Raw genomic sequence first — 25,287 nt, forward strand, 5'->3', positions numbered from 1 at the left:
TACTATTTACTGCATTAAAGATAGAGCTGTTGTTGTTGTAGTCACTAAGTCATGTCTGACTCTTTTTGTGACCCCATGGACTGTAGCCCACCAGGCTCCTCTGTCCAGGGGATTTTCTGGGCAAGAATACTGGAGTGGGTTACCATTTCCTTTTCCAGGGAATCTTCCCGACCCAGGGATCAAACCTGTGTCTCCTGCATTGCAGGTAGATTCTTTACCACTGAGCCATCAGTGAAACCCCAAGGACAGAGCTAAATATGAGGAAATTACCTAAGAATTTCTAGACCAATAGAAAAATCTATTAACCAGGGAGTATTGGTTGAGTACCTTGTAAGAGTATACAGTGTTAGGGGCTATTTATATTTTGGGGAGTATAGGCTTGGGAGATGTAGAAATGGAAAACTTTGGAAGAGCACTTATAAAAAGTAAAAGAGATGATGCTAAAGTAAAAATATAAGAAATGATGCTATGTTAACTTTAAGAAACACAAGATTTGGTTGAGAAGACTGGATTAATAAACATTAAAACAGTGAATAGTTTAAGATAACATTGAATTGTGGAGTCCTAGTAACACTATTATAGGAATATACAGTAAAGATAAATCAGTATGAATAGCCAAGCAAGGATTAGTAGAGAGAGTAATATTTGCAACTTTGGATTGGAGCATTGAAAGAGTTGTAGAATTAAGACAGATAGAGGGCAGAGCTTTCTGGGCAAGAAAAACAAAATGATTGATGATGACCTGGATGCGTGAATGAACAGAGCATGTTTTTGAGAGTGAGAAGGGAGAAGAGCTTCATATTCGGTAATAGTGATTAATATTTGTGGATAGGTGGCATAAGGCCAGATTATTTATGTTCTTGAAACTAGGTCGTTAGAGATAGACATGATGATGAAAATTATGGACAGTTACTCTGATTTTCTTCTTTGTAATAGTCAACAAATATTTATTGAGCACCTGCTATGTGCCAAGCACAGGTAGAACAATGGTGAACCTAATCTATTGCCAAACCTCATGAAATTGTATTCTAGCAGGGAGAAGGGCAATGGCACCCCACTCCAGCACTCTTGCCTGGAAAATCCCATGGCTGGAGGACCCTGGTGGGCTGCAATCCATGTGGTCACGAAGAGTCAGACACGACTAAGCGACTTCACTTTCACTTTTCACTTTCCTGCATTGGAGAAGGAAATGGCAACCCACTCCAGTGTTCTTGCCTGGAGAATCCCAGGGATGGGGAAGCCTGGTGGGCTGCCGTCTATGGGGTTGCACAGAGTCGGACACGACTGAAGTGACTTAGCAGGGAAGCTAGATTTTAAATAACTAATTATACAATTGACTCTTCATTTATGGCTTTGATTAGCTCTATAAAGGGAAAGTACAGGGCATCATGAGTGAGTGGAACTAGTCTGAGATAGAAGGCAGTGTTAGGAAAGCTTGCCTTAAGAGGTAGTGTTTGAGTTGAACCAAAAGATGATCGAATAAATGGGAGGCAGTGGATGGGAGGAATTTTATAGTCAGAGGAGACAATACACATCAGGACACATCGGCAGGACAAAGTCTGCCATGATTGAGGAACTTCAAGCTCAGTGTGACCAGAGTTCAGAAATACACAGAAAATAAGATGAGATGGTCTAAAATGCAATTTGAGAGGGAGGCAAACCAGATGGTGCAGACTCTCCAAGGTTTTGGTCTTTGACCTACATATGGTGAAAAGCCACTGAATGATTTCAAGCAATTGGGTGGCATGTTTATGTTCTAAAAAAATTATTCCAATAGCCATATGAATTGAAGGAAGGCAAGAGTACCGGAAACCACTTTGAAGCAGAGGTAGTAGTTGAATTAAGAGATGAAGATGGTTTTGGACTAAGGTGGTTGTAGTAAAAATGGAGAGGGGTGTTCATGAGGCAAAACTGATTACATAAACAAAATGCGGAAAGCAGTATTTAAAGACTGGCTCACTGTTATCAACATTCAAGTGGGTCCATGTGGGCTTTGTATGGATATGGAGAAACCACTCGGAGACTGTGACAATAATCTGAGAAGGTCATGGAACATGAAATTAGGAATGGAAGTTGGAAGATGTGTTTGAGACATTAAAAATCTATATATACATATAGATTTTTTTGACCCCAAAGTCTTAAGTCTTAGTGAATTGAGTTGGTCTTAGTGGCTAGAAGAAGAAAGTAGTATGGGGACGAAAAATGACTGAGTCATTTCATAAGTGTTGTTTATAGTGCTAAATAGCTGTAAAGATAGACGTGAGTGAGATTCTATTTGGGAGGACATCAGTACAAATTTGAGATTGAATTAAAGTGATAAAATATGTAGAGTTTGTCTAGGAAAGAGTATAGAGAGTGAAGAACAGCAAACTAAGGCACTGATTCTGAAGTTGGTGGAAGGAATAAATAGGTGTCACCCATGACTTGGTGTACATCTGGAAACATAGTACCTCTCAGTAAATCCCTTTTTAAGGTCTCTTAAATTTTAGCTATTTAGTTTATGTTCAACTATTGAAATAAGCAGTCCTCTCCCAAATGTCTGTAGTTTGCCACATTTAAGAATGTTACATTGTTGTCATAAGTAGACTTACAATCACTTTGAAATGCATAGAAATATTGAATCACTATGTTGTATAACAGGAACTAACATAGTGTTGTAGGATAACTGTACTTCAAAACAAACAAGAAAGTAAACTCATAAAAAAAGATCAATTTGTGGTTACCAGAGGTGGGGTAATTGGATGAAGGCAGTTGAAAGGTATAAACTCCCAGTTATAACATACATAGGTCAATAAGGGATGTGATGTACAACATGATGAATATAATTAATGCTTCTGTATGTTATATATGAAAGTTGTTAGAGTAAATCCTTAGTTATCACAAGGAAAAAAATTTTATTGCTTTAATTCTATATCTATATGAGATTATGGATGTTCACTAAACATTGTGATAATAATTTCTTGATGTATGTAAGTCACTATGCTGCACACCTTTAAGTTATCTAGTGCTCTATGTCAATTATATCTCAATAAAAACTGGTGAAAAGAGAATACGTTACATTGAGATAAGAAATAAAGGGAGGAGAGACTAGCTGGAGAGTGTTCATATAATTCTAGAAATAGAGAGTTTAATGCCTTCTAAATATTTAATTAGAACTGATGAGCAAGTTATCCAATATATGCTTAAGTTCATAGAAATTTTTAAAATAAAAATATGAGCTTATTCTTTCAGTAAATATTTCTTTTTAAAAACTATTTATTTATCTTTGGTTGTATTGGGCTTTGTAGCTGCGTGGGCTTTCTCTACTTGGGAGGGCCACTTTCTAGTGGTGTTCTGGCCTCCCACTGTGGTGGCTTCGCTTGATGCAGAGCACGGGCTCTAAGGCACACGGGCTTCAGTAGTTGTGCATGGGCTCAGTAGTTGCGGCTCCCAGTCCCTAGAGCACATGCTCAATAGTTGTGGTACACGGGCTTAGTTGCTCCACTGCATTGTGGGATCTTTCCAAATCAGGAGTGGAACCCATGTCTCCTGCTGTGGCAGGTGGATTCTTTACCACTGAGCCAGCAGGGAAGCCCCAGTAAATATTTCTTGAGAGCTCACATGCTTGACGCTGTTCTTGGTTCTACTGATTTTAGTTTTGATTATGGAATCTACATTTTAAAGGAGTGAGATAATCATTAAACAGGTAGATAAAAGAAAATATCAGAGAGCTATTAGATATTTATAAATCATGCCAGGAAATGGAGCTCACTTTAGATTGGGTGGTCAGGCAAGGACTTACTTGAGGAAGCAATGTCTAAAATGACACCTTAAAACATAAAAGCATAGTCATTACACTATTTAAGTCTATAAAGAAGGATATATACTTCTCTGTAGGTTTACATAAGATTAATGAATCTATCTGTGTTCAGTAGCAGTAAAAACCTTGATTTGATCTATTTTGATTCTTCATTCAGGTCCATAAAAGACAGAAAAGAAGGGCAGAGAGCAAAACACTGTACATCGATGTGACTCTTTGCATGCTTTACTTCCATAATTCTGCATTCAACTTCAAAGAAAAAGCTACAGGCATAGTTTTTTCTCTGTTTCTTATTTTGCCTATGAACTTCAGAGTTCATTTTTAAAAGCATTTATATATATTTTTTTTAATATTTAGTTATTTGGCTGCACCAGGTCTTAATTACAGCATGTGGGGTCTTCAGTCTTCATTGCAGCATACAGGATTTTTTAGTTGCAGCATGTGGGATCTATTTCCCTGACTAGGGCTCGAACTGGGGCCCCCTGCATTATGAGTGCAGAGTCTTAGCCACTGGACCACCAGGGAAGTCCCTTTTAAAAGCATTTAAAAAAATCAACCTGATATTAATATATTCATGGAGACTTTTAAGCTGCGTCATGATAAAATGTTTTGTAAAGCAATACTACCAATAACATCAGGCAAGTGTATCACAGGTGTTGACTGGGTAATGGGGTTATTCAAAAGTAGTCATTGGGGGACTTCTCTGGTGGTCCAATGGTTAAGACTTTGCTTTCCAATGAAGAGGGTGTGGGTTCCATTCCTGGTTGAGAAGCTAGGATCCCACATGCCTTATGTCCAAAAAAACCAAAACAAAAAACAGAAGCAATATTGTAGCAAAGTTAATAAATACTTTAAAAAAAATTGTGATTGGAACTGGGGCTAAGAAATATTTGTATAGTTAACAGAAAAGAGAGGACTTGAGCCAATTCATTGCTAATCAGTTCTGTATCAGTAACTATATAATTTATATTTATTTATAGAGATTAAGGACATTTTTCCCATGTCTAATGATATTTATATTTCAATACATTACAAAATTTTTAACTTGTTGAAGTTATCAGGTAATGTTTTTCTTTTCAAGACATTTCTTAATTGCCTACATCACAGTTTTGAGAAATATTGGCATTTTCTAATCACATGTGCTTAATGTAGTTTTGGGAATTCATGTTCAGACTTGATTTATTGTTTAAAAATTTTAATTAATCAATTTTCAAAAATAGGCACATGTGCACAGAGTTTTTAAAAATTAAAAGTTGCATAGAGCTATATGGTTAAAAGTAGGCCCCAGTCATTTGAGTTTTACTCTTTAGAAGTAACCAGCAGTTTCCTGAGGTTTGGAAACTGTTTTAAAATTTAAATTTAAATTCCTTTGTGTGAAAGTTCCTCAAATTATAATTATATTGGACTTGGGAACATTTTTCTGCTTTTTTACAACTTTCTCTAAACTACAATGTCAAGATTGGATTTAAAGATAAATCATTAAATATCTCAGAACTGTTGAGGTTATCTTTGATGAATGCTAGGCTTCAGTGAAATCATATTGTTTATTCTTTTTGAAATTCACATTTCAGAGACTTAAAGGAAAGTTCTGGGCAGTGTCCCTCAGAAAGCTATTCGTGTATGCCTCCAGGGATTTTGTGAACTTTGTTATGACTACAGGGAGTTCACAATTAGGTTTAGTTTGTAAACTATTTTCCTTACAGCCCCAAATACATGACAAACTTTCAAAATGCCAAGATAATTAGTGGTTCTCCACTCATGTCAAATTAACTAATCTCTAAGCTTTGACCTGAGCCCTCATCAGTATCCTTCTCTTCAATTTCCGAACTCTTATGAATCAGTTAAAAAATTTCAGAACAGAGCATCCTCGTGGAATAAAAAGAAGATGCTTCTCAGTTCTTAATCTCTGTCCTAACAGTGGCCTAATGTCGAGTCTTACTTTCCCTTAGGCAAATTAGTAATTCATGTGTCTATTGTGCAAAATCCCCTTAATTCTTCCTGTTTATCCTTCCGTCAGGCTTGAAGTTGAATCAGACATTCTGTGAAGCTGTTACATTCTTCTCTCTAGTTTCAAAGCTAACCTTTCAGTTCAGATTGTCCACCTTGGAGCAACAGTGACTGACAAAGGAGAAGTTGCAGCAGTGTTCCCTGGTAGGATGAAGAAGGAGCATTATGCAGTTAGGTAAGTGAATAAATAATGACTTAAAATTTCTCAATAGCATATTATAAAGAAAACTTTGGACATCAAGTATATTGTTAACTAGTGCCTAAATTGGGGAACAAACCAAGGATGTGAGCAAACATTACTTTCTCATCAGTCACAATTACTCTGACTGGTCTAGAACTGACAAGGAAAAGTGAGGTGAGAGGAAAAGAAACCTAATTAGACACTGTGCTAGGTGCTTTACATATGTTTTCATTTAATCCTCCTGAAAACTTTATGTTAGCCTCAGCCTCATGTTTCAGAGCCAAAACTGAGGCTCGAAGAGATTACTTAAATAAAGAAGAGTCAAAAGGAGGAATGTATAGATATCACAGAATCAGGTCAGGATGTTATTATATTTAAACAAAAAATAGAGAATATTATGATTTATTTCTCTATCTTGATAGTTAAGAAAAGGCTCAAGTTAATAAAATCTCAGCACTCTGAATTTATAAATGGTCAAAATATCAGATCATTTAAGAGAAAATAAAAACCAGAGACCATTTGATGGGGAAAAATATAATAACTGTAAAGTGAATTGAATATTTTGAGTTCAGTTGCTATGGTATCATGGAGATATAATTTATAAATGCATACTTGCTTCACATTTTACATATTTAGAAATTACATCTACATTCATAAGTATATCAGTATTTGAATTTAACAAAAAAAATACTCATTTTTATGTTTGAAAATATTCCAGCTTTATTGAGATACAATTGTCAAATAAAAATTATATATATTTTAGGTGTATAATGTGATAGATTTTTAAATTTTGTTTATTTTTTAATTGAAGGATAATTGCTTTACAGAATTTTGTTGTTTTCTATCAAACCTCAACATGAATCAGCCATAGGTATACATATATCCCCTCCCTCTTGACCCTCCTTCCCATCTCCCTCCCCATCCCACCCCTCAAGGTTGATACAGAGCCCCTGTTTGAGTTTCCTGAGACATATAGCAAATTCCTATTGGTTATCTATTTTACATATGGTAATGTAAGTTTCCATGTTACTCTCTCCATTCATCTCACCCTCTTCTCTCCTCTCGCCATGTCCATAAGTCTGTTCTCTGTGTCTGTTTCTCCATTGCTGCCCTGCAAATAAATTCTTCAGTACCACTTTTCTAGAGTCCATACATATGCATTAGTATACGATATTTATCTTTCTCTTATCTTTCTCTTTTTGACTTACTTCACTCTGTATAATAGGCTCTAGGTTCATCCACCTCATTGGAACTGACTCAAATGCATTCCTTTTAATGGCTGAGTAATATTTCATTGTGTATGTGTACCACAACTTCTTTATCCATTCATCTGTCGATGGACATCTAGGTTGCTTCCATGTTCTCACTATTGTAAATAGAACAATGGGATGTATATGTCTTTTTCAATTTTGCTTTCCTCAGGGTATATGCCTAGGAGTGGGATTACTGGGTCCCTAGTGAGATTCGTAGCTTTTTAAGGAATCTCCATACCATCTTCCGTAGTGGCTATATCAATTTACATTCCCACCAGCAGTGCAAGATGGTTCCCTTTTCCCCACATCCTCTCCAGCATTTGTTGTTTGTAGACTTTTTGATGATGGCCATTCTGACCTGTGTGAGGTGATATCTCATTGTAGTTTTGACTTGCATTTCTCTAACAATGCACTTCATTAATAATAATAACAATAATAATATAATATTTTACCTATTTAGAAATTACATCTGCATTCGTAGGTATTTGAATTTCTTAACAAAATATTACTCATTTTTATGTTTGAAATTTTTCCAGCTTTATTTAGATACAACTATCAAATAAAAATTATATCTATTTCAGGTGTACAATATGATAGTTTTATATATATATATATATATATATATACACACACACACACAGACTGAAAAAATTACCACAATCAAGTTAATTAACATACCTATAACCTCACATAGTTACTGCTTTTTGGTGTGTGTGGTGAGACCACAAAGACATATTTCTCTGTTTTTAAAAAAATTATTTCTTAAGGTGCGTGGGGTCTTAGTTGCTGTATGCAGCTCTTGCTTGTGGCGTGGTAATTTTTCTTTAGTTGTGGTGCAAAGGCTTCAGAGCAAGCCGGCTCAGTAGTTTGCCGCACGTGGGCTTAAGCACCAGGTTAGCTGTTCCTCAGTATCCGGGGATCTTAGTTTTCTGACCAGGGATGGAACCGGCACCCCCTGCATTGGAAGCCAGATTCTTAACCACGGGACCACCAGGGAAGTCCCTTAAGACATAGTCTCTTAAATTTACAGTGTAGTTTTTGTTGTTTTTGCTGTAAAAATTGTTATTGTTTCTGTTTGGTTCAAGGGTTCAGAAAGGGCTCCAGGGTTGTTGGAAAAAAAAAAAACAACTGCATAGTGGCTACAGAGAGAATCTTCAGGCAGAAACCTTGACACCAGAGGGTCTTTCAAAGGTCGCTGGGCTCCAGAGGCTCCTTCCTAGTCGGTGCTTGAGGGTAAGCCTTTCAAAGCGGTACTCGCCCAGGCCTGCCTGGGGACCAGCCAGCCTGTGAAGGTTCCTCAGGTGGTCGCCATCTTGATGCGCTTCCCCTGCTTAGGTAGGACGAGCTTTCCAGGAAGTCACCGCGGTGGGGGCCTGGCGGGGGAAGCCAGGCCATGCAGATCCAAAACGGCCTGGTTCAGGGTCTTCTGCCTGAGAACGGCAGCTTTCAGAGCGTCCTGGGTTTTTCCACACTCGTCTTGAGACGGCTTCTGCTTGACCTGGAAGAGGGCCGTAGTCGCGCCGGTTTTGCATTTTCAAAAGTCTTTGGGCGCCCTGGCGCTTCCCCCTCAGTTGATTGGCGGGAAAAGTGCCGACATCCTCCAGAGCCACGTCGTGACTGTCGAAATAGAAGCCCAGAGACAGGTAAGTGTAGAGGCCCCTGCAGCCGCAACCTGACCAGGTGGTGGACGTCAGCCTCCATCTGGGTAGAATAATTTTGAGGAATATGGGAGCTCACAGTTGATCAACGGTAAGGAGCTAAGCTCAAAAGCTGGTGTTAGCTGGTCCCGGAGGCCCAGGATAGCTGAGAAAAAAGGGAGGAAAAGGGGGGTTTTTGGGCTGCAATGAAAGCCATGTGAGACCTTACCTCCGTGACCAGAAATGGAACCCATGTCCAGTTGTAGTATAAGGGTGGATTCTTAACCACTGAACCATCAGGGAAGATCCATAAGACAGCATCAGTAACTAACTGTTGTTCACATGCTGTATTAGGTTCCCAGAGCTTATTCATCTTATAACTAAAAATTTATAGCCTTTGACCAACATCCCCTGATTCCCCTCACCCCCAGCCCCTGTCAACTACCCATTCTACTCTCTGGTTCTATGAGTATGACTTTTTTTAGATTCCACATATACAAGTGAGATCATGCAGTATTTGTCTTTCTGTAGCTTCCTTATTTCACTTAGCATAAGGCTTCAAGTTTCATCTATGTTATAATTGGCAGGATTTTCTTTTTATGCTGAATAATATTCCTTTGTGTATATATAAATATATGCAAAGGAATATTATATATGTGTGTGTATCTATCTCTCTATCTATCTTTAGCACTCTTTTTTTTATTATCCCTTCATCCACTGGTGGATACTTAATTTTGTTTCCATGTCATGGCTATTGTGAATACTACTGCATTAAACATGGTAAGTGCATATATCTTTTTGAGTTAGTGTTACTATTTACTTTGGATATATAACTAGAAGTAGAATTGCTAGATCATATGGTAGTTCTATTTTTGATTTTTTGACGAACCTCTATACTATTTTCCATACTGGCTGCATCAGTTCACATTTCCACTAACGTTGCATGAGTGTTCTTTTTCTCCATGTCCTAGCCATAACTTATTTCTTATTTTTTTGGTAACAGGGATCCTAACAAATTTCAGGTGCTATCTCTTTGTGGTTTTGATTTGCATTTCTCTGATGATTAATGATATGGAGCAGTTTTAAAGGTATAGTTGTTTCTTGGTATTCTTGGGGAATTGTCCAGGATGCCCATGGATACCAAAATCCAAAGATGCTCAAGTCCTTTATATGAAAATGGTGTTGTACAGCCAGACCGCTGTATCTGTAGGTTCCTCATCCTCAATTTAACCAACTTCAGATAGAGTTAGAAGTTAAATGTAAACCCTGTGCATACGGAGGGCTGACTGTACCTGTTTGTCATTTGTATGTCTTTGGAAAAAAGTCTGTTTGAGTTCTTTGCCTTTTTTTTATTAGGTTATTAGTTTTTTTGTGAGTTCTTTATATAGTTTGAATGTTAACCCCCTTAACAGACATATGGTTTGCATTTTTTTTCTCCCATTCTGTAGGTTGCCTTTCATTTTGTTGATTCTGTACAGAAGCTTCTTACAGAAGCTGTACAGAAGATTCTGTACAGAAGATTCTGTACAGAAGTTTCATGTGGTCTCATTTGTTTATTTTTGTTCTTTTGCCTGTGTATAGTGTGAAATATTGTCTTTAATTTCATGGAAAGAAATTTGATGTTCATTGAAACTATGTTTACTATAGATGATGATATGGCTGTACAAACATATTAACCCTAACTTTAAGTAGTGACAGTTTGCACTGCCTTGTGTCTAAATATGTGAGAAGTGTCTTTGATGATCAGAAGAAAGTTGATATTAACATAACCCACATTTGGTACTAAAGAATAATCAAATATATAACAACATTTTTTCCTTTAAACCTTTGAATTTAAACACACTCTTGAATTTGTGGTTCTGCATGGAGAAGGCAATGGCAACCCACTCCAGTACTCTTGCCTGGAAAATCCCATGGGCAGAGGAGCCTGGTAGGCTGCAGTCCATGGGATCGCTAAGAGTCGGACACGATTGAGTGACTTCACTTTCACTTTTCACTTTCCGGCATTGGAGAAGGAAATGGCAACCCACTCCAGTATTCTTGCCTGGAGAATCCCAGGGACAGGGGAGCCTGGTGAGCTGCCGTCTATGGAGTCGCACAGAGTCGGCCGTGACTGAAGTGACTTAGCGGCAACAGCAGCAGCACGCACTCCTAATGGCATGGAAAGCAAGTTGACACTGAGCAAAATTGTAACATAAGGGATGTTCATAACTTCTGATTTAGTAATGGATTGTCTTTGTTCTGCTCCTTTTGCCTTCATAGTTGTTTCCTATTCCTATACCCTTATTCCTCCTTGAAGACAGCCAGCTCTTTCTTGTCTTTTCTGATTTTACCCTGGTAATTTTTGCTGTAGGGATGGGATTGGAAGGAACTAACTCCTGAGGTGAAAATTGCTTATATGGTTTAATGCCTTATTTCTTAAAACACAATGTAGGTCAATGGAGTGAAAATTGTTTTATTTAACAAGCACTCACTCACCATTCTGTGTGAGTGTTTTATAAATGTTAATCATTTAATTTTCACATTAAGCTATTAGGTAGATTTTTAATTGTGGAATTTCTCAAATAATCAGTAGGGGAAAGGTTGGGAAGCAGTTGATCCTTTTATCTTTGAAATCATTTCGTGAAATGAAATTCTGTTTCAATATAGCCAACTCCATTTTTACTCCCATGATGATAATCATGAACCAAGACAAATCAAGAACAGGATCTTGTGGTCAGTCTGGTTTTTCTGTGTGGTAGTGACGGTAAGACTCAATTAGACCCTCACAAAAGGGGTTTTACTGACTCATATTACAGGAAGTGTTCACATCAATTTTAAAAAGTTTTACAGAGATTCGCTAATTCTTGAATTTTTACTATATGTATAATTGTTGTGTAAGTTAATTTTTTATGTTATACACCTTTTATATCTAGTATTTTAGTATGTTAAAAAGTTAATTTTTGACTTTTGGAGTATCCAATATGATGTCAATTTTAAAATGAGTTATCCATAAACAATATTTGCTTTAAGTTTATAAAAACATACATATTCTTAGAGAAGCCTTTCTTCATAAGAATGAAAATGAATTGTATATTTATTCTTAGTAATAGTGCTATATGTGTGTGCTGTGCTGTGCTGTGCTTAGTTGCTTGGTTGTGTCTGACTCTTTGTGACTCCATGGACTGTAGCCTTCCAGGCTCCTCTGTCCATGGGATTCTCCAGGCAAGAATACTGGAGTGGGTTTCATGTCCTCCTCCAAGGGATTTTCTAGACCCAGGGATTGAAGCCCTGTCTCTTATGTCTCCTGCACTGCCAGATGGTTTTAAAAAAATAATAATAATTTTAATAGAAGGATAATTATTTTACACTATTGTGATGGTTTTGCCATACATTGACATGAATCAGCCATGGGTGCACATGTGTTCCCCTCATCCTGAACCCCTCTCCCACCTCCCTCCCAACCCCATCCCTCTGAGTTGTCCTAGAACACCAGCTTTGAGTGCCCTGCTTCATGCATCAAACTTGCACTGGTCATCTCTTTTACATATGGTAATATACATGTTTCAATGTTAGTCTCTCAAATCATCCCACCCTCACCTTCTCCCACATAGTCCAAAAGTCTGTTCTTTTTACATCTGTGTCTCTTTTGCTACCTTGCATATAGGATCGTCATTCCTGTCTTTCTAAATTCCATATATATGCATTAATATACTGTATTGGTGTTTCTCTTTCTGACTTACTTTATTCTGTATAATAGGTTCCAGTTTCATCCACCTTATTAGAACTGACTCAAATGTGTTCTTTTTTATAGCTGAGTAATATTCCATTGTGTATATGTACCACAACTTCCTTATCCATTTGTCTGCTGTTGGACATCTGGCTTGCTTCCATGTCCTAGCTTTTGTAAACAGTGCTGCCATGAATGTTGGGGTACATGTGTCTCTTTCAATTAGCTAGATCGGTTCTTTACCACTAGCACTGGCTGGGAAGCGCAATAGTGCTACACAGAGGTATTAATATATTTTAAGAGTATCACAAATTATTTTTTTTAATTTTAGTTATTTAATCCTGTTTAATGGGTGACAATATTTAAATGTGAAATCAGTTCAGTTCAGTCACTCAGTTGTGTCCGACTCTTTGGAACCCTGTGGACTACAGCACGCCAGGCCTCCCTGTCCGTCACCAACTCCTGGAGTTCACTCAAACTCATGTCCGTTGAGTCGGTAATGCCATCTCATCCTCTGTCGTCCCCTTCCCCTCCCGCCTTCAGTCTTTTCCAGCATCATGTCATTTTAACTGTTGAATAATAATTCTCTATCTGGAGACTTCAAAACCCCCTTCTAAGTATATGAAAGAATGAAAGGATTAAAATTCACACAATAACTATTTTAACTGGATTATTACCTAACTTTTTAGAGTATGTGGAAGAATCACTAAGAGAAATTATGTAAACAGTGAATGTAACAGAAAAGAAAAAGTGCTAACAAGAGTAGACTAATTTTGATTAAGAAGTATGAAGTTATAACTTTAATTGCAAATCTCATATGAAAAATTGACAGGAAATTTGTCTACTCTGAAGCTTATTATTATATGGTACTTCTATAGTATTTGTCATTTGACTTCTCAACTGATAATTTCTCAAAAAAAATCTTTGAAGAAATAGTGCAACTTTTTGGTTAAGGTCAATACAGACAGCTGTATAACAGTAATTTTTAACCTGTATTGTAGTTATGGTGGATTAAGTCAGACAAAAAAAAATGTGCAGCTCAGTTTAACATTACTCAGTTAAATTACTAAGTTATATTCTATGAAACATTTTGTTGATACCATGACTGCAAGGATATCCAACCAGTCCATTCTAAAGGAGATCAGCCCTGGGTGTTCTTTGGAAGGAATGATGCTAAAACTGAAACTCCAATACTTTGGCCACCTCATGCGAAGAGTTGACTCATTGGAAAAGACTCTGATGCTGGGAGGGATTGAGGGCAGGAGGAAAAGGGGACGTCAGAGGATGAGATGGCTGGATGGCATCACTGACTTGGTGAACATGAGTTTGAGTGAACTCCAGGAGTTGGTATTGGACAGGGAGGCCTGGCGTGCTGTGATTCATGGGGTCGCAAAGAGTTGGACATGACTGAGTGACTGAACTGAACTGAACCGATGACATTTACAACACTTAACTGATTGGACCTACCCAATATATAGGATGGAGGACAAATTCTACACATTGGTAAGAATTCAGCCTTCCTTGTGAACATCGTTTAAATTCAGAAGAGCATTCATCTGTATTGCAGCTTCACTTTGTGCTTAAGAGATGTACTTCTAGAACTAGTTTTTGCTGTATTGATGCTTTGCAAACTTACTATTTAATAAAAATTGAATTCTGGATAATTCCCTTTTGTCTTCCCATCTACCACAAGGAATTAAGGAGGAGGAAAATAAAAATAAAAGCTTGTTGTAATGAAATACCTAGGGAAAAGATTATAGATCCTCTTATTTTTTTTTCCCAACAGCTATAAATTTAGGGCATTCAAAAGAATTTATGCAAAATCAAAGCTGAAATGAAAACTTTCTCTTTTTCCTAGGGAATTTAGTTCAGTGACTATAATGTGCCCATACTACTTCTAAAATCAGAAATGAGTTGATCTGTAGCTTCACTACATACAGATTCCTTGAGAAGTATCATATGATTGTTGATCTGAAATGTGCATTAGATGTATTATCTAAATGTTGTCAACCACTGTAGTAAATTTATGACACAGTAAGAAAGACACTTTTTCAGTGATTCACATGAGAGTTTATCATATTTAAAAATGTTTGCAATTTATTATTATTCATTGTTTCCTGCACAGTTATTGGTACCAATCACATTTTACAGATTAGGAAATAATTTGGACATATACTAAATAAAGTCTAAATAAGGTAGAATCATTATCAAGATATTTTACAAAGATGGGATTTGGGGATTGGTTTACAAAGATGGGGTTTGGGGCATGTCCTTGGACTTGAATGAAATGCTAAGTTCTGTGCCAATAGAACATGAAATATTCAAAACCGATGACATGTGGTGGCATCATAGTTAATAAATCACTGCCTATAATTTGTTGTGATGAAGTACCTTCTGAAAAAAATACCTTTGGAGTCTAAGTGGTTACCATACTTGACCGTTGTGGCTGAATTAATAACTGAAAGAACCTTAGTGTGGGATGGACTCTTCTGAATGAACTGGAACATTTACAGAAAAAAAATTCAGAAGCACCAGTTTTTAACTCTTAGTTTAAAGCATGGTCAGAGAACCTGTGAACTTCTATAGTAACCTTAAATTAATCTCTTATTTCTTATACCAAAAGTACCAGTATTACTGGAAATTAAACACAAAATTTAATAATAAAGATTACAAAGTTTTTTTTTTTAGTAGATTTTTTCCTATTCTTTTTCAAATTTGTTTCCCATTTAGGTTAGTAAAGATATCAAAGTTATAAGTTGAATTCACAGGCTCACCACATACTGAAAGTCAGGACATCCACTGGAAGATGTGGGACTCTGAAACTTGGAATGGAGGCATTGCCAGTGAAAACAGCTTGCCTACGGAAGGAAGACTAAAGAAGACTAACCTTCCCTGGCTTAAAAATCCTATACTAACTCTACCCAAGGCACTACTGTGAGAGCATGCTCATTCTCCTCAAGACTCACCCCAACTATTCTGTGTAGATGCATTACTGGATCATAACTCAGTATGCTCCAAAGTACAGTCTCATCCAAGAAGAAATGGTTTATATCCAAGGAGATTGTAAAATTCTGCTAATTTATATTGACAGAAATCCAGGGAATATATGAGGGAATGAAATCTAAGGGTGTTGGAACAAGGATGGTGGAGTAGAACATTGAGTTTGGTCACTTTTATGGATGTGGGTGCACTTAACTAAAGATTCTGAGTTTAATGCACTTAATGCCTGTATGAGCCCCTGGTGGCTCAGACAGTAAAAAAATCTGCCTGCAGTGCAGGAGACCTGGGTTCGATCCCTGTGTTGGGAAGATCCTTTGGAGAAGGAAATGGCAACCCACTCCAGTATTCTTGCCTGGAGAATCCCATGGACATGGGATCACAAAGAGTCGGACATGACTGAGCGACTTCAGTTTCACTTTCAATGCCTGTATAGCTGGTAGACTCTAATAGTTTATTTGCTTGGTTGACTGAAATTTAGATTCAATGATGAGAAAGGGATGCCATAATTTCTTTGGAATAGTAGAAGTCAAAAACTTATGGATATAGGAATGTTGGAGTAGGTTTATCATACATGTCATACATAGCCAGCCATTCCTAACCACATCCCCTGAGCCATCCCAGAGGACTCTCACTTTACAAAGGCTTGGGGAAGTAAATTAGGGAGCGAAGCACCTGAATCTTTGAATAGCTCTGTGGTGAATTCTTCTGTAGTCCAAATAGCAACACTTAATTTCCAAAAACACATTGGGTATATTTACTATAATGGGTAGCAGAGACATGGTGGTCCAAATTAGAATGTTTGGACGTGCAGGAATGTTTAATGAAAGGCAGTCCTCTCAGTGGGCAAGATTTCAAGCTGTCCCTTTGCCTGATTTGAGATATGGGTGGAAGTACATTGCATTAGTTTGCTAGAGCTGTCATACAAAGTACTGCACACTGAGTGAGTTACACAACAGACATTTATTTCCTTACAGTTCCAGAGGCTAGAGTTCAAGATCAAGGAGTCAGAGGGGTGGTTTCTTCTGACGTTTATCCTTAAATTGTAAAAAGCCCTCTTTCCCCTATGCCTTCACAATCTTTCCTCTTTGCATGTCTGTGTTCTAATCTCTTTTATGAACACTAGCTATTGCTGCTTCCCAAGAAAGGAATGTTTCTACCTGGGGACCCACATGGTTCCATTGAATTCGCATGTCAGCTGGATGTTTTGGGCTTCTCATTCCACTAGACCAAGAGGCTAGAGTGATTAATCCCAAATTACCAATTACCCTTTGAAGGTGTGTGTGTGTGTGTTGTGTCTGTGTGTGTGTGCATACGAGTAGAAAAAGCAAGAAAGAAAATGTGCAGAATTGATACTCTTAATTTTTATAGCTGGTCATGAGACCATGGCTGATATTTTAAAAATTCCTTCTTCCATTACCGATTTCCTGTTTCCTTTGCCTTCCCTAATCCAGGACTTCAGTTGGTCAGTCCTTTACCTGGCAAGGTCACCCACCCAAACTTTAATATGTGATGGATCTGAATCCTGCTCTTTTTTCGTTGGTTGTAGTTTTTCATTAATTTTTACTGTTGGACATGGAAGTTACTAAGAAGTGCCCAGAGAATTCCAGATAGTGGTCTCCTTGCCCTGTTGGGTAGGTCAAGGCAGTCACAGTCAAGACAATGAACACATCTAACACCCCAGTTGGTTCCCTCCTATTGCTTTGTAATTTTTTTTTCCCAACCCTGGCCCCCCATTTCTCCCTGACCCTCACATACCCAGGTATTCTCTAAAGTTTATATAAATTTGATCACACAGTGCATATTCATTTTTTTTTGTCCTGGCCTTTTCTTCACTCAGTGTAATCATCTTTCAAATCATCCATGTTATTGATTGAATCAGTAATTCAGCCCTTTTTATTCCTAAGTAGTAATATAGTATTATTGTCTGTTGTTTTAATCGCTAAGTCATGTCTGACACTTTTTTAACCCCATGGACTGCAGCCCACCAGGTTTCTCTGTCCATGGGATTTCTCAGGCAAGAATACTGGAGTGGGTTGCCATTCCTTTCTCCAGGGGATCTTCCTGACTCAGGGATCAAACCTATGTCTCCTGCATTGGTTGGTGGATTCTTTACTACTATCAGGTATCAGGTGGATTCTTTACTACTATCAGCTATCAGGGGCTTCCCTGATGGCTCAGCGTTAAATAATCCACCTGCACTGTAGGCGAAGCAGGAGATGAGGGTTCTATCCCTGGGAAGATCCACTGGAGTAGGAAATGACAACCCACTCCAGTATTTTTGCCTGGAAAAAATCCCTTGGTCAGAGAAGGCCGCCAGGTTTCAGTCTATGAGGTCACAAAGAGTTGGACACGATTGAGTGACTAAGCATGCAACACAGCACAGTATTATAGTTTATGGATGTATCACCGTTTGTTTCACCATTCACTTATTGACAGGTATTTGAATCATTTCCAGTTTTTGACAATTCAAATAAAGCCGCTGTGAACCTTTGTATCAACTCTTTGTATGGATATTACTTCGATTTCTCTTGAGCAAATACCTAAGACCGGACTAACTGAATTATATGATAGTTGTTGGTTAACTTTTTAAGAAACTACCAAACCTTAAAAAAGTTATTATTTAAACCCAGCACAAGAGTTCTAGGCCATTATCCTCAGGAATTCTTCACATGGCCAGTCTTTTTAATCTTAGACATTGAAATAGTGTAGTAGTATCACTGTGTTCATTTGCATTTCCATGATGATTAGTGAAACCATTATTACAATCAAGATAACACATATTCATCACCTTAGAGAATTTCCTTGGTATTTATTTACCATTCATGTATTTTGTTGGTAAAGGTGATTATTCAAATCTTTTACCTATTTTTCAAAGTGGATATTTAGAAATTATTAGTGAGTTTTGGTTTTCTGACTTATTATGGGTACAAGTTCTTTATAAGATATATAATTTGCAAATATTTTCTCCTAGTTTGTGGTATTTATTTTCATTCCTTTAACTGTCTTTTGACAAGTAAAGCCTTTAATTTTGATGAGGTCCAGCTTATCAGTTTTTTCTTTTATGGATTATGTTTTTGTAGCTATAAAATCTTTGACTAACCCAGTGTCAAAAATATTTTCTCCTAGAATTTTGGTAATTTTGGTTTTATATTTAGGTCTATGATCCATTTTATTTTTAATATTTGTGTGCGGTATGAGGCGTGAAAGTTTATTTTTTTTCTATGGCTATTCAGTAGTTCCAGGACCATTTGCTGATAGTTAAAAATTCATATTAAATTTTGTCTTTTGGAATAACTAGTGTGGTTTCTATTTCCTGACTGCACTCTGACTGATACAACCAGGCTGTCTCGTGAATTGTGATCTGGATTTCTAAATTTTTTAACTAACATTTTTTTCTAGATTGTCACAGTATAATGCATAAATAGTGTCAAAATGGAGTCCTCATGATAAACATGTAGTTAGTAATATACATTTTGTTGTAAATAAGTTTAAAAAGTTCTGGTTACCCAATACAAGGTGATAAAATATTTTAAGAGGATATGAATGGTTTCCTAGTCAATGCTCCTATGTTTTAAACTTTGGATTCTGAGCATATCTAAGGTTTTGGATTGGAATGGGTATTGTTAAGTGTTAATGCAATACCTAAGTTAAGTATTAAAAATAAATGACTATCAATTTGTTTTTCCTACATATTTCTTGGATATAATGGATGAATGGAGGGATAATTTACGTTGGATGAAATCAACCTGCCAGTCAACCAGTTAATTAACCAACCAACAAGTAAACAAATTGATGCCTAGATCCAAAATCAAAACAATGGAGTTAGTGAAGTAATAGATGTCAAAAATGAAGTGTTTTGAACCTTTTTGGTGACTTAATCACTCATTCTTTTCAACTATTTTTAGGTCATAATACAGATAGAATAGTGATAAAAATGAAGGCCCAACAACTTGGAATCCTTCAAGGGTCTGAATTTCCTTGTCATTAGAAACTTGATCCTTGAACCAGATTTTGTTTTTTGGATCTTGGTAGGAAGCAGAATGTGGAGATCATAAAGCATACAGTTTGTGCTTTTGAACCAACTGCTGCCTGTGCTTTCTCTTTCATAACAATCCCAGGTTTAGGGCATGTTGTGAATTAATGAGTATATAGGTATGACCAAGCCTATTATTTAATGAAAAAGACTATTCCTTTTAAGTTAATGATTTGAATATATACATACTCTAAAAGTAATTCTTAAATTTCAAACGTTTATAAAATAGCCAATTGTACTGTTTCTTCTGCAGCTTGACCAAGCATTCATTTTCTTTTGTACAGTGAAGAGGGAAAAAAAAGTTTGTAATATTGAGAGACTTTCTAATGAGGCCGCAAAGAGCCAGCATACATTTGAAATACCGAAAAAGAATTTAAAACCAGTTTTTAGACCAAAGAATAAAGGAGAGATTGGTTGATAAACTACTCAGAAATAGAAACCATGTTAAAGGTGATGTTTTGGCTGTTAGGCTTTTTTCAGGCCTTAATATATAAAACTAACATTTTTATATTTCTTATTCTGCCCAAGGAAGGCCTCAAAGACAGAGTGCTGCCTTTAACCTTATTCTATATTCCATGGAGTATTTTAAAGACTAGAAGAATATTGCTGGGGCAAAAATGATTGGGGCTCTGAAAGATCAGAAGAAATCTATCATTATTTTTTTTTAAATAAGCAGACACAGAGAACTTCATCCAAAAAGTTATTCTGAATTCAGTGTTGTAGCCAGAGACTTTTGTAGTAAATAAATAAGACTGACCTAGAGTTCACTGTATTTCTGGATCTGAGTGTTACTTTCTTTTAGGTTGGTTTACTTGAAACTTTACCTACTTTTGTACAATAGATTACTTATATTGTAGTTTTAAGTCAAATAATGCATTAAAAAGTGATTTCAGTTGATAACCGAATTGCTCAATACATTTTACTTATGTTTGCTTTTATAAAAGCTTGAAAATATTATTAAATTATATGAAGATATTTTCTAGAGATTATTAAAATCATACTATTTTATTTTTTCTCATTGAATTTTGTATATAGAATTTTTTAAATAAATGAATTAACAGTCTAGGAGAAGTAAAAATGACAGAAATCAAGGCATTAATTCAAAAAACTATTGGCAAGTTGGTCTTCATATCTTTTTTGAAAGGAAAATAGGAAAAATTTTAATATGTATTATATATTAGATATTATTATGTCAACACTGAATTTATTTTTGATGTTGAATGACAGTATTATATTATATTCAGGTATATAGCATAGTGATTTGATATTTTTATACATTATGCTTCATATAAAGTTATTGGTTTGCCCAGAAAGTTCATTATTGTTTTTCTACAACATCTAATAGGAAAAACCCAGAAAGAACTTTTCGGGTAATCCACTGTTACAATGTTATTGACTGTATTCCCTGTGCTGTATATTACATTCCTGTGACTGACTGACTTTGTAACTGGTGGTTTATGCCTCTTAATTCCCTTCATCTTTTGCCCATCCCCTAACCCCTCTCCCTTCTGGCAACCGCCAGTTCTCTCTGTGAGTCTGTTTCTGTTCTGTTGTATTTGTTTGTTTGTTTTGCTTTTTAGATCCCATATGTACAGTACTTGTATTTCTCTGTCTGACTTATTTCACTTTGCATAATACCCTCTAGGCCCATTCATGTTGTTGTATCTTTTTGTTTGTCTACTGAGCAAATATATATGCTCTGAAAAAATGTTTATCTTGACAGGTATGGCCAGGTGCATGCATGGATTGTGACATTCACTGAGTGCAAGACTGTGTTCTAAATATCTAGGTAGCTGCCAAAATCACCAACTATTTAGGTCACTTGTGAATAAAATATGGAAGAAATATCTACATAGAATATTGAAAGAGTTGCAGAAAGGAGGGCACTATTGATTATTGAAAGTCAACTCTGAACCAAATGCTTTTGCTTATCTTATTTAATTCTCATAGTAACCTCATTAGAGATAAAGCAAATTCCCCTTACCATATAGCCAGAGAATGTCATATCCAGCACTGATGTGTTTGCTCTCCAAGCTTGCTTCTCTATGACACCAAGTTACCTCTTAAATATATACCAGGTAATATTCATTCATTAATTTGGTAGGAAGCAACAGCTTAATAACTAAATAGTATTCCGTCTAATACTACAAAATATATTAAATACTCATGAAAAGTTACATCTTTAGTATTAACTTTTATGTGTTCTATAAAAACATGTAGATTTTGTATACTGCTTTTAATTCAAATTATGTATTCTATAAAAACATGTAGATTTCATATACGGCTTTTAATTCAAAGTTTATTTTTAGCTTCATTTTCATAATTTTCAGTGCTGATATTTTATAATATTGATGAACTGTATCATAAGTTTTTTCTGGGATGAAATGGATTAATGTAACCCAAATGACTAAGTAAAATAAAACAGGCATACCTCTTTTTATTGCACTTCACTTTATTGTGCTTCACAAATACTGAGTTTTTGACAAGTTGAAAGTTTGTGGCAACCCTTTGTCGAGCAAGTCCATAAGTTCCACTTTCCAAAAACATTTGTTCACTTCATGTCTCTGAGTCACATTTTGGTAATTTTTGTCATAGTTCAAATTTTCATTATTATATAGTTACAGTGATCTATGATCAGTGATCTTTGATGTTACTGTTATAATTGTTTTTGGGCACCGTGTGTGACAGCAATGTAAGATGTTGAACTTAATCCATATATGTTGTATGTGTTCTGACTGCTCCATCGATGGCCCATTCCCCTGTCTCTCTCCCTCTCCTCAGGCCTCTCTATTCCCTCAGGTAAGGTACCAATTAATAACCTTATGATGGTCTCTTAAGTGTTCAAATGAAAGGATTAGAAGTCTCTCACTTTAGATCAAAAGCTAGAAATGATTATATGCTTAGTGAGGAAGCCCATCAAAAGCAGAGATAGGCTCAAAGCTAGGCCTCTTGCATCACTTCCCCAAGTTTTACAGGCAAAGAAAACGTTCTTGAAAGAAATTAAAAGTGCTAGTCCAGTGAACATTTGAACGACAGGAAAGTAAACATCCTTATTGCTGATATAAAGAAAGTTTTAGTGGTCTGGATAGAAAATGAAACCATCCACAACATTCCAAAAGCCATCCAGAGCAAGGCGCTGACTCTGTTCAATTCTCTGAAAGCTGGGAGAGGTGTAGAAGCTACAGAAGAAAAGTCTGAAGTTAGCAGAAGCTGCTGGTTCATGAAATTGAAGGAAAGAAGCCATCTTTACAACATAAAAGTACAAGATGAAGCAGCAATTACTGGTGGAGAAGCCACTGCAAATCATCCAGAGGATCTAGCTAAGATAATGAATGACGGTGACTACACTAAACGACAAACTTTCATTGTAGATGGAACAACCTTATATTGGAAGAAAATGCAGTCTGGAACTTTCATAGCTAGCGAGGAGATGTCAGTGTCTGGCTTCAGAGCTTCAAAAGATTGAATGACTCTCTTGTTAGGGACTAATGCAGCTGATAACTTTAAGTTGAAGCTAATATTATTTACCATTCCAAAAATTTACTTTCTGCTTGTGTTCTCTGAGTGGAACAAAGCCTGGATGACAGCACATCAGTAGACAACATGGTTTATTGAATATTTTAAGTCCACTGTTGAGACCTAGTGCTCAGAGAAAAAGATTTCTTTCAAAATATTATTGCCTATTGACAATGCATCTGCTTACCCAAGAGCTATGAAGGAGAGGCACAAAATTAATGCTGTTTTCATACCTATTAAAACAACTTGCATTTTATAACTCATGGACCAAGGAGTAATTTCAACTTTCAAGTCTTGTTATTTAAAAAATACATTTTGTAAGACTATAGGTATCAGAGATGATTCCTCTGTTTGGTAGGGGCAAAGTAAATCAAGTGTCATTAAGAACACTCATTGGAGAATGGCAGCCCACTCCAGTGTTCCTGCCTTGAGAATCCCATGGACAGAGGAGCCTGGTGGGCTCCAGTCCATGGAGTGGCAAAGAGTCAGAAGTTGCAGCTAAACCACCACCATCTTCAAGGTATTAGTCATTATTACACTCACCTATTCATTGTAAAATCCTTTAGTAGATAACAAAGTTCATCTTCAATGACTTATAGGGTTTCTACAGTGATTAACAAGATTTGGATTAAACAAATCAGTGGTGGGAAAAATTGAATAAATCGGAATTGCTTATTTTGCTTTCTGAAGGACTGTCTGTTATACAATAAAATATCATATGACAGTGATAATGACCTTCAATTAAGACTTTTAGAGATGTCATTTGTAAGGAGTCTAATGCTCAGAATGTCACTATTGAACTGGAAGCTCATAGAGAATGTAAAAACAAAGCAAATAGGTCTAAGAATATTCCTGCATAAATTATTTTTATTTAACAGGGAATGGAAACCTTCAGTGTATCTCTCAGACACCCTAGTGCTGCTCACAGAAGGTGCTGGCACTTACGTTTGATGTGCTGTCCCTCTGGTTCTGAATGTCTATTGTTAAAACCGAGAAATAAGATGGAAAAATGTATCTGGGTGGAAATGTCACTCTGTTGATTTGTGAGCTATAAATGTTTTCAACTTTTAAAAATAATTTAAATGTACAAACAAATGATTAATATTTAAGTTGATATAGCAGCAGAAAAAAAAAAAGAAAAGAACCATGTGAGCCATCCTATACTTCGGTTGTTGCTTTAATAAAGGATTTGCACAGGTGAAAAAAAAAAAAGAACATTCATGATTCATGCCAAGAGGTCAAAATTTCAACATTAGCCAGGGTTTGGAAGAGGTTGGTTCCGACCTTCATGGACGATTTTGAGGGGTTCAAGGCTTCAGTGGAGGAAGAACTGCAGATGTGGTGGAAATAGCAAGAGAACTAGAATTAGAAATGGAGCTTGAAAATGTGACTGAGTTGCTGCAATCTTGTGATAAAACTTTTAACAGATTGAGGGGGTTGCTTCTTATGGATGAACAAAGAAACTAGATGAAATCTACTCCTGTTGATGATGCTGTGAATATTAATGAAATACAGTGAAGGAACTTAGAATATTGCATAAACTTACTTGATAAAGCAGTGAGAGGATTTGAGGAAATTGACTCCAATTTTAAAAGAAATTCTACTGTGAGTAAAATGCTATCAAAAATATTTAATGCTACAGAGAAATCATTTGTGAAAGGGAGAATAAAAAAGGCAAACTTCATCATTGTTTTACTTTAAGAAATTGCTACAGCCATCCCAACACTCTGCAACCACAACTCTCATCAGTTAGCAGCCAACATTGAGGCAAGATTCTCTGCCCACAAAAAGGTTGTGTATAACTTGCTGAAGGCTCAGATGATGGTTAGCATGTTTTAGCAATAAAGTATTTTTTTCTTAAGGTATATACATTGTATTTTTAGGCATAATGCTATTAAATATTTGATAAACTACAGTATGGTGCAAACATAACTTTTATATAGGTACTGGGAAACAAAATAATGTGACTTGCTTTATTGTGGTATTTGCTTTATCGCATTGTTCTTACTCAATAAAGAAATCATCCAGAAACTGGATAGCCTATAAAACTTGTATACTTTATATTTTGATGGTAACTCTGGGCTCTTTTTAAAATTTTATTTTTAATTGGAGGATAATTGCTTTACAATGTTGTGTTGGTTTCTGCCATACA

At 36.3% G+C, this 25,287-nt stretch overlaps 3 pseudogenes; 2 read left to right on the plus strand and 1 right to left on the minus strand.

The window, feature by feature from the left end:
- Window positions 1-8,280: 8,280 nt before the first annotated feature.
- On the minus strand, window positions 8,281-9,841 carry LOC113894933 (annotated as a pseudogene).
- A 4,224-nt stretch (window positions 9,842-14,065) lies between these two features.
- On the plus strand, window positions 14,066-24,342 carry LOC113894934 (annotated as a pseudogene).
- LOC113894935 lies at window positions 24,340-24,950 on the plus strand (annotated as a pseudogene).
- The last annotated feature ends 337 nt before the right edge of the window (window positions 24,951-25,287 follow it).

The sequence above is a fragment of the Bos indicus x Bos taurus genome, chromosome 7 (genome assembly GCF_003369695.1).
Source record: "Bos indicus x Bos taurus breed Angus x Brahman F1 hybrid chromosome 7, Bos_hybrid_MaternalHap_v2.0, whole genome shotgun sequence".
Classification (NCBI taxonomy): Eukaryota; Metazoa; Chordata; class Mammalia; order Artiodactyla; family Bovidae; genus Bos; species Bos indicus x Bos taurus.